The 11,044-nt window shown below is 48.6% G+C and overlaps 1 protein-coding gene across 3 annotated transcripts in view; it reads left to right on the forward strand.

The window, feature by feature from the left end:
- DSCAML1 (DS cell adhesion molecule like 1) overlaps positions 1 to 11,044 on the forward strand; it is a 309,373-nt gene that overhangs the window by 70,532 nt on the left and 227,797 nt on the right. The gene's annotated exons all lie outside the window — the stretch shown is intronic.

An 11,044-nucleotide genomic window follows, 5' to 3' on the forward strand; every position in this document is an offset into this window, starting at 1 on the left:
CATCCTGGTAGGCAGACCAGATGAGGCCTAGGTGACAGCTCCAGGCTATGTACCCCTGCCTTCCATCCCCACCTTCCTTGGCCCCAGCCATCTTCCTGGTGGGGCTCCCTCACCTTCCTTCCTGTTCTGCTTCAGAATCCTGTGGTGTCTCCTGTGGCAGCTACCCCCACCCCCAGTAAGACCAGGTCCCACCTTGACCTACCCCTTGGCTATACAGCCATCCCCCGAGGGAATTGCTCCCCAAAGACTATAAGAAGACTGGGGCCTACTTATTGCCCCCCATAAGGCAGAGGCTTGGAAGGCTAACTCAAGATGAGATGAGAAGTGATGTCTTAAAAGAGGGATCTTTTTTTAATGCCTGGGAAATGAATGAACCCAAGGCCTTGCATGTGCACCGTACCACCATTGATGAATCTGTAGGGCCTAGTTCTTTATTTGAGAAGTAGGGAAATAGACACAGAGAAAAGCCACAGCACCTCTCCACCGTCCCTGGAGCTCCCCAAGTCCTGTCCGTAGTGTCCCCATGTGGTGCCAGTGCTGGAACCCAGGGCTTTAACATAGTAAGATTTTACCAGCTGAACTATTTCCTAGCCCACAAGAGGAGACTATATATATTTTCTCTTTTCTTTGCCATTAAGACTTTTTCACCGGGGTTCTATGCCTGCACTGTTCCACCATCCGCCCTTTTTGTGGCCTTTTGTTAGAGTCACTATACCACTTATGAAGCTTCCCCCCTGTGTGGTGTTCCCATGTGTTTGCCAGGGTCTTGAACCCAGGTCCTCACACATGGTAAAATGAGCAAGCTTTCTCCTGACCCCCACCAAGAAGGGGCTTTTCAAGTTGCTGCTGTAGTGAGAACATGAAGGTGTAGGCTTGTTGATGTAGGAACATGGTGTGCCATTTGCAGGGGAAGGGTGAGTAATGAGAAAAGGAGAGCCAAGTCTGAGGGATAAGGCGAGAGCCCTGTCCAGCACTGAGAGGAGAGCCTGAGGGGATCTCTTGGAATTATTCAGACTAGAGAGAAGCAGGAAGTGAGGGGAAAGACTATGTTGGTTAGCTTCTCAAGTAGGGTCCGGGAGTGCAGATGGCCTTTGGTGAGCCCCATACCAGCCCCAGCAGGCTTCCAGATCTGCATGGAGGGACTGGTGGTGGGCACAAAAGGAAGGAAGAGTTGGTCACCTCAAATCAGGATGGTTACCAAACAGTGGCTAAACCAGGCAGACAAACCTCTTTCTCTTTTGTGAAATGCTGGCAGGTCACAGAATTTCCTGGATGTCCATGAAGGCTTCAGTCTGGTGTTTGTCACCATCTTAGTTGGCATCTTAGGGACAAGTTGGCTGTAACCTCGTCAGTGTCCCACAGGAAACATTTGTAACAAACTGAAGGGTAGGGAGTGGGTGCCTAGTGGACTGTGGTCAGTCTGCAAAAATCTTTTTCAGGATTTGGGGGCCCTCGTCCTTTCTATTTTAAAAAAATATTTAATTATTAATGAGAACTGGAGAGACAGCACCAGAGGTAGTTCACCAGACTTTCATGCCTGAGGTTCTGAGGTGTCAGCTTTAATTCCTGGCACAACCATAAGTCACAGCTGAGTAGTCCTCTGTTCCCTCTGTGTGTCTCATTAAAATTAAATAAAATCTTAGGCAGTCGGGCGGTAGGTAGCTCAGCGGGTTAAGCACATGTGGTGCAAAGCGTAAGGACTGGTGGAAGGATCCCGGTTCGAGCCCCCGGCTCCCCACCTGCAGGGGAGTCGCTTCACAGGTGGTGAAGCAGGTCCACAGGTGTCTATCTTGCTCTCCCCCTCTCTGTCTTCCTCTCCTCTCTCCATTTCTCCCTGTCCTACCCAACAATGATGACATCAATAACAACAACAATAACTACAACAACAATGAAAAACAAGGTCAACAAAAAGGGAAAATAAATAAATATTTTAAAAAATGTAAAAAATTAAGAATAATGAATTAAATAAAATCTTCAAAGTTACATTGATGAGTAGGACAATGGAGTATCATGTTGACACATTTGTTGCAGGGTTCAAACTCAGGACCTCATGCGTGCTAGTCCTGTGCTCTACCACTTCACTACCCCCCAGGTCACTTCTCTGTCCTTCCTAAAACATATTTTCAATGACTTGGTTGAAGATGTGGAGAGCATCCTAGTTAGCTCTGTGAATGACCTAAAACTAGGAAAAAAGATAGACAATAGTTCACAAAGTGGAGTTCTTAGGGGTCTGGGTCCTTTGTTTTCCTCTTCATCCAGATGTTTCCTTGAGATTGGGATTTGGGGTTTCCTCCTTGGTTCAGCGAGACACACACACACACACACACACACACACACACACACACACACACACACACACACCCCTAAACACACACAGACACATACTCTGCTCCTTCAGCCTGACTGGCTCCATCTTGCCACTTTGTCCTGCTAATTCCCAGGCTGGAGGGCGTGTGCACTCTCTCTGTGGCTCAGCCCTAATTAGAAGTTTCTGACAGCTTGTTTGGGGCCCTGTCAGGCTCTGACTCGCCTTGAACCAGTAAGTAAAAAGGAAAATTGCTATCTGCTCTGTACCTGGATGTCCGGGTGTCACTCGGAGCAGCGGGTGCAGGCAACGGGGCTGCTGCTCCTGTTCAGGTGAGCCTATGCTGCTGTGGCACCCAGCACCCCTGGGTGAGTGGGAGTGGCTCTGTCCCTCCAGGTTGCACAGAGCTTCCAGCAGGATGCACTTTTTGAGAGATGATGGAGGCTGGAAAAGGTGTAACTTCTGGTCCTCTAGGACTCTTCTGACCAGATTTCAAGTCCTCTCTGCCAGAGCCAGAATGTCACAGACCCAGAGGGCTCCTTTTCTAGCCTATTTCAGGGGGAAGTGCCATTCTGTGGGCACATCATGGGAGGCAGCTGGATCTTACATTTTTCCAGTGACAGAAGAATGCCATAGTGGAGACTGAATCCCCTACACCTTCTGCCCACTTAGCTGCCCATGAAGAACATCTTGTGATTTAGGTAGAACCAAAGCCCATGGTTCTTGTTCTGGGTTCAGATCTCTACTCTGTCATTAATAAGGACCTTAGACAAGTCATTTCAACTCCCTCTGGACTTAGTTTGGTGATCTGTAAAACAGGAGTAGAAAAATAGTTGACTTATAAAGATTAAGTAATATCTTCAGGAAAGGACCTAATTCCTAGTAAGCTCTCCACAAATGCCAGCTGGAATAAGTATTATTTCCACAGCACTCTTAACTAGATATAGTGGTCTGAATTCCAGCTACACCACATATGAAAATATGAATTTTGAGATCACCAGCATGGAACCTGACCCCCACCACACACATTTTTTTTTGTCATCAGGGTTATTGCTGGGGTTCTGTATCTGCATGACAAATCCTCTGCTCCTCACAACCCTGTTCTTCTTTATTTGACAAGACAGGGTGAAATTAGGAGGGGGAGGGAAGATAGAGAAGGAGACAAGAGAGATGCTTGCGGTACTTGCTTCACTGCTCGTGAAGTTGCCCCCCTGGAACCTGCCCCTATTTTTATTTCTAAAAAGTAAGTGTGGTAATAGTTCACATCTCCTAGGGTGATGATGAGGAATGAATGAGATTGTTTGTAAAGCACTTAGCCCTTACCTAGATCAGCAGTCAGCAGTCCCTTCCCCTTCGTCGATGAATAAACTTATTAAACACAACCACATTCTTTCTCCAAGTTATTGTCTGTACTGTTTTTCTGCTGGCGCAGAGTCAAGTCTGACTTACAAAGCTGAAACATTTCCTAGCTGCTTCTTTAAAAAAAATTCACTTACTGATTTTTGTTAATATAGAGACAGTGAAAGGGAGGGAGAGGAGAGATATACATTCCAAGTGGTGGCACACCTGGTTGAGAGCATATAGTACGATGTGCAGGGACCCAGGTTGAAGTTCCCAGTCCCCACCTGCAGAAAGAAAACTTTGCAACTGGTGAAGCAGTGGTGCAGGTGTCTTTTTGTCTCTCTCCCTCTCTATCTCTTCCTTCCTCTCAATTTCTGGCTGACTCTATCCAATAAATAAAAAAAGACAATACAAAAAATATTTTAAAAAGAGAGAGGGAAGGACATATACCTTTAGCACTGTATTATCTCTTGTGAAGCTTCCCTCCTGCAGGTGGGGACTGAGGGCTTTAACCTGGGTCCTTACACATGGCAGTGAGTGTGCCGCTGCCTGGCCCCCTATCTGCTTCATCATAGACCAAGTTCTCTAATCTGGGTTTAACACATGAGGAGAATTCACTGAATGCTAGTTGGTGCTACTAACTAATCATTGTTGCTGTAATCTCCACTCAGCTTCCTGGCAGAGACTGGAGACCCAGCTGGTAAAGCAGGTAACAACTGATACTATCTAATCAGAGAGGATTTTAAAGTCTTTATATAACAAGGTGATTTTTCTTTTTTTCTTTTTAATGAGAGAGAGCAAAGTGCCACTCCACCACCTGTGTCTTTGTTGCCCTCATGTGTTACCAAAAAGTAAACTGTCTCCTCACCCATGCAAGGCAAGTGTTGTACCTCTGAGCAGCCTCCTGGTCCTCAGGGTGGGGAGGTTTCCTAACGTTCTTGCTTATATGTGTGCTTGGGAAGGAAGGCTGGGAGCAGTAGGTAGCATGGGCAAATACCTTCCCCTGAGTCACATATTCTCCCAGGATTTCAGTATTTGTTTATTGAGTGAGAAGCAGGACACACAAGAGCACTGCTCTGGCACATGAAGTGCCAGGGAATGAACTTGGGACCTCGTAGCCCACCTGTCCTGTGCCCTGCCTCTGAGTTACCTCCTGTTGACATAGTCTCAATTTTAAGGGGTGCCAGTACTTTGGCAGCCATTTCTGTCTATCCTCTCACCCCCCTAATGTGTCCCTCCAAATCCCCATCACACCCCCTTGCCCTAGGAAAGCCCTTGCTAGAGTTCAAATGGTCTGATTTCTTGAATTAAGGACCTTGAGTTTGCAGTGTCCTCTACACAGGTGCTGCTGACAGGGGTCCCCAGAATTGGCCTGGGATTCAACTCAGGGTCACCAAGGAAAGCAGAACCCTGCCCACTCATGGTGACTCCACAGAGCACCCCGCTGCCTCCAGGTAGAAAAGGGTTGTGGGGTGGTTGTAGGAGAGACCAGGGCTGGGGTGGTGCCTCCTGTGACTGTACACAGCCAGCCCGCTCCACTTTCACACTGTGTTTCAGACGGAACTGGCTGGCCGGCTGTTAAAATATTCCTGTCTGGCATGTGGCAAACATTTAAAATATGCTGAGACATGGGAGACAAGGAACCAGGCCTCACCTGGATACTGTTTGAAGTGTGGATGCCAAAGATTCCTCCCTCAAAGTGGAACCCCACTTCCTGCGCTCATTTCCTTCTGTGACCAAGGATGAAGTGGACTTGTCTGCTGTCCCCTGCAGTTCCCCCAGGGTACATCTTTTGGAACAAGCCAAAAGGTGTGTCTTCATGCCATTTTCAGGGAAAATTTGAAAGGGTATGTTTGGGAGAGCCGTAATTAGCATCCATAGCAGAATGTATTTGAGACCAGAATTTTGTGCACACAGAGGGGACCAATGTGAGGAGGCACTGGTCACCTGTCCCAGCACCCAGCAGAGCAAGGAAGATCAGGTACGGACAGTACTCACTGGCTGGTGAGGACAGCATCTACTCAGCCCTAATAGCCCCCCCTCACCCCCCAGCCACACAGGAAACCCCTTCAGTCAGCTAGAACTGGCCTATAATAAACCAATTTGTTGTCCTCCACGGAGGGCATGAGTGATACCAAGCAAGTTCCCATGGAATGCTGAGGGGATCCAGTGGATAGGGGTAGGTGAGGCTTCATAGAAGAGGTGACCCCTGAGTGTGGGCAGGCTGGAGCATGGGCCCAGGGCAGAACTGTGCAGGTGCAGGATAGGCAAAGGCTTGGGGGCAGGGCCACGCAGAACCCATGTACATTCCCTCAGCTTTTCTTAGACCCTGCTGACCCCTGATCAGTCCTCCCATGATGAGACCTGGTAGGTTTGCTTTTGCTTTATTTTTTATGTGGCTCCAGGAGCGAACTCTCACTACTGAGCAGCTCCCAGGCCCACTTTCTGTTCTTCCTTTTGTAGAGAGTGGCACGACATTACCACACTGCTCTGCCATTCGTGGTGCTTTTATGTGGTGCTGGGGATCTAAACCTAGGTCCTCATGCTGGACAAGGCATTTGTTGTGGCTGCTGAGTTACCTCCCAATCCCTCCTCCCTGTTTTTAGTGAGTGATAGGACAAGAAGGAGAGGTAGAACAGACACTTTTCTACCATTTATGATATTTTATTTACTTTGCCTTTTGTTTGTCTTTATGCAGTTTCAGAGATTGAGCCCAGGACCTTGCACCTGCAAGGGATGAACTAGGCCACATGTTGACCTTCCTGGCCCTTGTACTGTGCTTTATTTATTTATTTTAGATCAGATTAATAACTCACTGGGTAAGGCACCTCTCTTGCCATGTATTGCCCATCTTTCTTTATTTTTTTAAAATTCTCTATACTTATTTGATAGAGGCAGCCAGAAATCTAGAGGAAGGAGGATCTAGAGAGGGACAGAGACAGAGAGACACCTGTAGTACTGCTTTACCCCTGCAGGTGGGGACCAGGGGCTTGATGAGCATTGAAACATGTGCACTGAGCCAGGTGTGCCACCACCACCCCTTTTCAAATTTTATTTATTTATTTATTGGATAGAGAAAGCCAGGAATGGAGAGGGAAGGGGGTGACAGAGAGTTGGAGAGACATCTCAACACTGCTTCACCACTTACAAAGCTTTCCCCTGCAGGTGGGAACTGGGAGATCGAACCAAAGTCCTTGCACATTGTAACATGTGTGATAAACCAGGTGCACCACCACCTGGCCCTGGCCCAGGCTTCTTTGAGTCCAGGTACCACATAGGAGATGGCATGGCACTGGAGGCAGCTCTGGTCTCCCTCTCTCCTTCTCTCTCTCTCTCTCTCTTTCTGAATGAAAAATCAGTTCGGGAGCTATGAAATCATACATGCACAAGACCCTGTCTCATAAAACAAAAAACTATTCATTAGTAGGAGAGAGGCAGAGCATCACTGGCATATATGGTGCCGGGTCTCAAAGTCGGGACCTCATGCCTATAGATCCATCATTCTGCTGTGCACCACCTCCCCAGCCCAGGGTTCAGCTTTTCACTGGCAGGAGCCCAGGCTCTCATGCAGGGATGACTACAAGCTGCCACTGCTACTTCCCAGACCAAGTGTTCAGAGAGGGTCACAGAGGAGAAGCTGGAGGTCTGGAGAGGGGCTAGGGTTTGCTCCAGGCTGCTTAGCTATTAGCGGTATGACTGAGACAGCACCCCTGGTGTACTAGCCTGGCTCTTCCTTCTCCAGCATGAGATAAAAGGGTCTCTGGGTTAAGTGTCTTCTTCGCCCTGCCCCAGCCTGTCAGAGAGCTACCCTGGCCTTTGCTGCCACCGCTGCTCACGCCCACTCTCTCCAGCCTCTCAGAGGAGAAGGACACCCGCCAGCAGCCATGGCAGACAGGAAAGGGAGAAGGAAAACATGATAAATTGCTGCTAATGCTACTGGGTGACTGAGATAAAGGCTTGATTGTTTGGGCCACATAAATCAACACCCTGAGCTGGACAGGGAAATAAGGCAATAATTTAAATCTATTTTCAGAGTCCTGTGGGCTGAGTGACCGACCAGGAATTGATATTTGGGTCTGAAATAATGGGTGCTGGAGGGATATGTATGGCTACACCACACGGACTGGATGGCTGGCTACCCCAGGCCTGGCACAAAACCACGGATGGGCTCCAGGCAGAACTGTAACTCCTGCCTCTGGAGGGAGGGTGAGATGATAGATAACTCAACTCCCTCCACCTCTGCCCCAGCCAGCCCACCCACAGCCAGCTCTGCCCCTCCCCAAAGTGTCCTGGGCACGGGATACTGGTAGAGGGTTCAAGGACAGAGACAGAATTAACATCACTAATGTGTAAGTTCTGTGAAGATAGGGCTTGTGGCCATCTAGTCCACCAGCCACGCTCACTGCATCAGGCAGCGCCTAGTACCCAGCAGAGTGTACTGAGATGCATATATGTAAGAGAATGATCAAGCCAGTAAAACCAAGGTAGCTTCTTCAATGATGTCCACAGGTCCATTAGCTTTTGAAAGGATGGTCATTAAGTGCTAGACAGAGGCTGAACTGTAGCTGTGAGTGAAGGGGCAGAGAAGAGAGGGAAGGCCAGCTCAGGAGGTTAAGGAAAGCAGATGAAACTGCTCTGAACCTTGAGACAAAGATTGGGTTGATCAGGGGAAGAAGGGGAGGTGGACAACGCAGGCAAAGACTGAGGAAGGGTTGGAGAGGTGGCCCATTGAATAGGGCACATGTGTGAAGCCTTTTTTGTCTCTCTTTCTTGTTAAATAAATTAATCTTTTAGTGGGGGGGGGGCGCGGGTGGATGGTGATATGCTCAGTTAAGCACACATAGGACCTGTGCAAGGATCCCGGTTCTAGCCCCGGCTCCCTACCTGCAGGGGGTATGCTTCACAAGCAGTGAAGCAGGTCTGCAGGTGTCTTTCTCTCTCCTTCTCTATCTCCACCTCTCCTCTCAATTTCTTTCTGTCCTACTGAATGACAAGGAAAGAGGAGGGGGAGGGGAGGGGAGGAAGGCCACTGGGAGCAGTGGATTCTTGATATAGGCACCAAGCCCCAGCCATAACCCTGGAGGCAAAAATAAATAAATAAAGTATTTATCTTTTATTTATAACTTTATTTATATACTGGACAGAGAGAAATGGAGAGGAAAAGGGGGAACTAGATAGATAGATACCTACAGCACTGCTTCACTGCTTGTGAAGCTTTCCCCCTGCAGGTGGGGACAGGGGGCTTGAAACCGGGTCCTTGTGCCCTGTGACATGTGTGCTTAACTGGCTGCACCACTGCCTAGCCTCCTAAATCTTTATTAAAAGAAATACTACGTAGAATCTATACAGCTTACAGGTAAAAAATCATATATGCAAGATGGAGCCAATGCAGAAGTTTCTTTTCTCTTCTGTAATATAAATGACTTAAAAAATGCAGACTGGAGGAAGCGGCACTGCTGATTCTGAAACCCAAGAGCATGGGAATCGACGAAGGGGCTCTCAAGCCAGTGGGCAAGAGTTCCCATTTCACTTCCCATATTCCTGCCAGCTCTCTCCATGGTGTGGTTTCTCTGGCTTTGGTGATTTATATAGGTGGAGGGTGGATACAGGTGTATGTAGGACATGGTGTCACAGAAAGACACTTGAACAGGCCAGGGGCCCAGGGCTTTCATCCCTGCCACACCATAATACAACTCTGGTCCTTGGCAAATCCTTTCCACCCTCTCTTGTTCTTTCTTCCCTCATGTAGGAAACAGTGATATGGAGGGGTTTTGTGAGATGACCTCTCAGAATCTTGCAGAAACTTTTGATCACTTCTGGAGTTGGGAGGCACTGCCTACTGTATCGCTGCTCTTCCAGTCCCTAGTTAATGGTTAAGCACATAGCAGGCTTTACTAAGTCCTCAGTGATGGGTTACTTTAGGGCAGAACCCCCACCTGTTTAGAATAGGGAGAAAGGTGAAGTTTCCAAGAAGGGCTGATGCTTTTGCTGGTCACTAGTCTTTTCTCCACCTATGCTGTAGTAACAGAAGGCTTCGATGCATGCAGTAGACAGAACGTGTGGTGAGCAGCTAATCGTCATCTAAACCCCTTACCTTTACTAAGTTCACCCCAACGGCAACCCACAGTGGGAGGGTGCTATCACTGTCCACATTGCACAGCTGTAGAAAGGGGACCCAGAGTGGTGGGTTGCTTACCACCACGCAGGCAGTGAGTTGGGAAGGCCAGGGCTTGGGTCAGGCAGTCAGGCCGCCAGGCAGGACTGCTCACTGCAGTGTTGTGACCACCAGAGCCTGCTGGACAGGTGTGTGCAGAGATGGGCGGCCTGAGAGGCGGTCCCGGACTCTCCATCAGCAGCACAGTCTTGGGGTCCCAGGCTAATTCCACCTCCACCACCCAGCAATCATCACCCACCAATCACAGCAGACCACTACCACCACCACAAGCCGCAAACTATTGAGCCTACACACGGCGTTGAGATGGATGGGCTCTGTCACAACACAACAAGGGGACACATCTGAACCTGTGACAGAGGTTGTAAATTTTGATGTTCATTGTGTTTGTTTTGTTTGGTGTAATTAATGGATCCATTCGGCTTAATCAAGCTCTGACCTCTTTTATAACCATTATAAATCAGCTCAAATCACTCCAGGGGAGGGTGGGGCTGTCATTTTCCTGGCCTCCTGGGAGAGAGTGGTCATTTTCTAGAGAGAGAACTCAGAGAAAGGGGCCAGTGTGGGCATCCACATGGACCAGTTAGGGATGGGATAGGAACTATCAGCAGGGCATTGGAAATGCAGGGACCATGGGGAAACTGAGGCAGGGAGCTTTGTCATGTGAACTCTGTTCTACTGATATTTAACCATTCATGTTTCTATGGTCCCTGGGGGTTGCTGCAGAAAGGGGAGTCGGGAGAAAGAAAACAACAGAATTTCACTGTCTTCATCTCCTTGTTCTAAAAATGGCTTGTGGGGTGGGAGGGAGGGATTGAACACACTCTCTCTCCAAAGCCCCAGAGAGGAGGGTGAGCAGGGAAAGGAAGGGCGGTGGAGGAGAGGAGAAGACACAGGGACTGGATAGGGAGCTGGAGCCATTAGACCAGCTCCTCCTTTCCATCCCTGTTTCCTCTGGTTTGATGAGCAGAGTGGCCCAGTGTGCTGGAGCAGGGTCGCAGACGCCCATCCTGTCCTCAGCTGTCAGGAAGAATGGCTCCCTGGGAGACCTTCGAGGATGCTGTCAGGCCTGCCCGTTCTTTAATAATAATGTGAAGCAAAGATACTAACAAAATACTGTTCCCCATCATTAAGATGCAGAGACAGATAAAGAACAGCTCCCAAGCAATTACCCAAAATTCGCATTTCCACAAGAAGCCAGTACTTCATTCAAGTTCCAACCTGAG

Source organism: Erinaceus europaeus, chromosome 20 (assembly GCF_950295315.1).
Source record: "Erinaceus europaeus chromosome 20, mEriEur2.1, whole genome shotgun sequence".
Lineage (NCBI taxonomy): Eukaryota > Metazoa > Chordata > Mammalia > Eulipotyphla > Erinaceidae > Erinaceus > Erinaceus europaeus.